This window comes from Sceloporus occidentalis, unplaced genomic scaffold, assembly GCF_023333645.1.
Source record: "Sceloporus occidentalis isolate IW3139 unplaced genomic scaffold, rSceOcc1.0.p SCAF_433, whole genome shotgun sequence".
NCBI lineage: Eukaryota > Metazoa > Chordata > Lepidosauria > Squamata > Phrynosomatidae > Sceloporus > Sceloporus occidentalis.
Window position 1 is genome coordinate 22,829 of NW_028317413.1, and position 4,286 is coordinate 27,114.

The window sequence follows — 4,286 nt, forward strand, 5'->3', positions numbered from 1 at the left end:
ATTATATGCCACTCTGCCCCATAATATGCCTTTTAACCCCCTAAGTGCCAGAGTGGCATATAGGGGTATAAGGCATTCCAGAAATGCCCTATGTCCCCCATTTAACACACACACGCACACACACTTACCGGTGCTTCCAAATTCCTGCTGTATTGCCGGGGCAGCGGGTTGACGTCTCCTTCCGCTGCAGCTGGAAGGAGGTGGAGTTGGCAGCGGGGGGTTGTCTGCGTCCGTCGCGGATACCTTCCCCGGCTGTCAGAGATCAGAGTTCCGGCACCTGTGCGGGGAACTCTGATTTCTGACAGTCGGGGAAGGTATCCGCGACGGACGCAGACAACCCCCGCTGCTAGCCACACCTCCTTCCAGCTGCAGCGGACGTTGTCTACGCGGATCGCGTAGACGTCAACCCGCTGCCCCGGCAATACAGCAGGAAGCACCGGTAAGTAAGTGTGGGGGGGGGGAGACAGGAGGATCCAGGTCCCCTGCAGCGGTGCGGGGGATCTGGATCTTAGTCTCATAATCAGACCTCTATTTGAGGTCTGATTAGAAGACGACCCCGATTAGAAGACGAGGGGTATTTTTCAGAGCATTTGCTCTGAAAAAAACCTCGTCTTATAATCGAGCAAATACGGTAAGTTTTTTTTTTTATTGCAATCTTACTATTTAAAAGATATATTTTTAGGTGATGAAATGGTATAAAAATATAAACTTTATTTGCGCATTTTATTTGTACAGTTATTTCATTTTATTTATCCAGGTCTGGGGCGTTTTGTGATGAATGTTTCAGGGAGCCGGAACTTTTTCACCGGAATAAAAACTATTTGCAGCTCGTGATTTGGCTCCGAAAATAAAAATAAGTGGAGTAGTCTCTGGAACCGCAGCATCCGTCCTTCAGCACATCTGGCAGCGTGCGAGTAGGGGTCTGCCGATGAAATATTGTGCAATCTCTCCGCATTCATCACTGTTGGCCGGGATATCGATGTTCTCCAGCCGCAGGCCGGCAGCTTCCATCTTGATCGGTAGAGGGAGCACAGAAAGGATAACGGCAAGTAAAAAAAATGGCCGCCGGCGATTTCATAATTCTTGTGGACAAATGGCCATTAAGACTGTTGGAACAATCCAGGGCATAAATATTGGGGGGTTCGTATAGCGCCTTGCCCGGCGCTGTGTCAATGTACCCCGAGTTTGGCAAGTCTTCTCTTTGATGGGGGGGGTTTGAATGTATTCGCTGGGCATGCGCTGAATTCTTGCCTTATTTTGCTCATTTATTGCTCATTATTATTCCTGCAGCAACCCAGGAATCTGTATTTTAAAGTTGTGCGCCCCTCTAGTTTTCTGACCAAACTTTAGGATTGAGCGGCCCCTCCTGCCAATGCGGCACCCTCCTTAACGGTGTCCAGAGGGGGCTTTAAATAGCTTGAGAGTCTCTTGCGGTGCAGTCCCACTAATTCAGCTCCACAGGACTCCACGAACTTTGGGGTACTTTGGCCGCATCGTGCGAGGGAATCCCCAATATTTTTCGGGTGGTATTCGCTGGGCATGCACTGAATCCTTGCTTTGTTTTATATTCTATGACCAGCTAATTGCCCCCCCTGACGTCAGTTTGGGGGGTATCCCCGCTTGGGTTCGGGGCGCGTGTTGTTTGCAGGATGGGGGCGATGCTTTTACATTCTTTACCCCCGATCCTCGCGGTTTTTATTTCACAGATCCGGTTCCCGCTCGGCGTCCTTCTTGCTTCATTCTCAGCAAAAGGGGATGAGCTTTTTCCCCGCTCCCTGGAGGTGATGATGAAATCCTTTGTAACGCTCCCCGCTCCCCTGTGCATTCGGTGTCGCCCGTTAGTCATGGCGGGATTTTCCCGGGAGGGGAGGACTGGCGACTTTCAGCCCGGGGGGGGGGAGGTACGGCTGCCCGGATGGGCCAATTACCCCCCAACCGCTAAACACATTTAGTGACTCGCTTTCCAACACACCATCGCCAGACAGGGGCTGCATCGAAAATCCATAAAAGGAGCACAGAAAGGATCAGGATATGAAACTGTATGACATATAGATGGCAGCACTGAGAAAAAGGTGTGCTTTGGCTAAAAAATAACTGGTCTAAGCAAGGGACTGGCATAGCCGGAGTGCTGAAAGTGGGACAGTCCTGCTGACTCGAGGACTGTTGGATGCTATGCTCCACTAAAACTAGTCAGCTAGGCATTTAATAATAATAATTATTATTATACATAATGAATTATTTGACATTAATTTTTACCCCATACAATATATATATATATGAATTATACATCATTATGATAAAAGTTGTGTTATATTCCACTTTTCAAGCCATTTTTATACACAACCCCCCAAAGTGGGCCCGGGGCTGCATACATCATTTGGTGGCTGCTGGCCTTAAAGGGCCACGGCCGTGAAGTCCTCCCCGGTCCAGGCCTGCCCCAAAGTATCAGTGTAAGATGGAGCGGGTGGTCCGCGGGGTAAATTTGCCCCCCTCCGTCGGCGATGCGGTGTTTGTTTTTCCAGCGGTTGTTCCCGCGGCGCTCCGGCTCTCAAATGTTTGTAAAGTGGCGACTTTTACAAGATGTTTTAGCTGCGTGTAAACAGACAGAGCTCGCCGTCCGCCCGGCCCCTTCTCCGGCCGCTACAAATACATGTTTATTATTCCACGGTCGGGCGATCTGTCGGCCGCGTCATACGTTATCATATTTACGGGCAACCACAGACAGACTACAACTCCCATGATCCTTCGTCACTAACAAGGGAACCGTCACATTTCTGATCCCCGCCAGTCCGGTTTCTGTCACCGATACGCAACTTATTTATCACCTTTTTCCTATTAATAAAAAAATTAACTCCGTCACCACCGGCTGCCATCTTGGGGCCATTCCACGTAAAAAAGGGCTGCCACTCCCCGAGATACTGGTGATATTTGTTAATCTTTGGGATTGCCCTGGGCCGTAGTCACACAGCATCGTCACCCGCTGCCTACGCTGCGCCGCGATCCTTCTCCTGAACGCCGACATATGACATCATCATACCTGGGAAACGTCTGTGACGCAAAAAAAATGAACCCTTTATTAGCCCATTCTATGTATGGACTCGCCGAATGTGTTACCCAAATGGCCCCATTACCGGCCCTCTTGGAAGCCTTGGCTTGTTACTATCTAAAGATACATTTATTGGAGTCACCTGCATTCAAGCAGGGATATCAACCATAAAGTACAGGGAGCCAGAGCACCAATTGGGAATCTTATATATGATCACAGCGGGGGAGAATAGGAAGGAGCCAGCTTAGAAGCAGCTAAACAAAAAGTGCTGAGTTTGGCGATTGTGGCCCCAGGGAGCCCCCATTAAGGTGTAACTGTATTCACGGGACTGGAGGAGTCTAAAGAACATTCTGGAAATTATTTTCGAATGGGAGCGACGTGAATGGCCTGGGAGCGGATCCGACCCGGCGACTTCTAACACAAACTCTACTTCCATGTCTTACGATTCTCTTCTACGCAACGTAAAGCGCTAGAAACACAGAGAGTGCGGGAAAAATCATCGCTCGCTCCGACAACTATCGTGAAAACACAAGATATTAGTAAAAAACAACGTTTCGACTATTTTCTGTAGGGGTCTTCATCAGGACAAAAGTACAGAATACTCCAAACATATGTTTGATTATATATAGAACTAGTACCCCATTGTATAATATGCCTGATGGACCCCAAAGCTTGCAATCCATTATCACTCAGCCAATAAAGGCTTTATGTTCCAAATTCCAAATCTCCGCCGAGATCAACAATTAAAGCAAATGCAGAATCCTCGGGTATCGTTTATAATCAGAACCTCCATACAAAAATACTCTTCATAAAGGTAATAACCCCCCCAGCGCTGTATACAGTAATATAACCCCCAGCGCTGTATACAGTAATATAACCCCCAGCGCTGTATACAGCAATAACCCCCCCCAGCGCTGTATACAGTAATATAACCCCCAGCGCTGTATACAGCAATAACCCCCCCAGCGCTGTATACAGTAATATAACCCCCAGCGCTGTATACAGTAATATAACCCCCAGCGCTGTATACAGCAATAACCCCCCCCAGCGCTGTATACAGTAATATAACCCCCAGCGCTGTATACAGTAATATAACCCCAGCACTGTATACAGTAATATAACCCCCAGCGCTGTATACAGTAATATAACCCCCAGCGCTGTATACAGTAATATAACCCCCCAGCGCTGTATACGGTAATATAACCCCCAATGCTGTATACAGTAATATAACCCCCAGCAC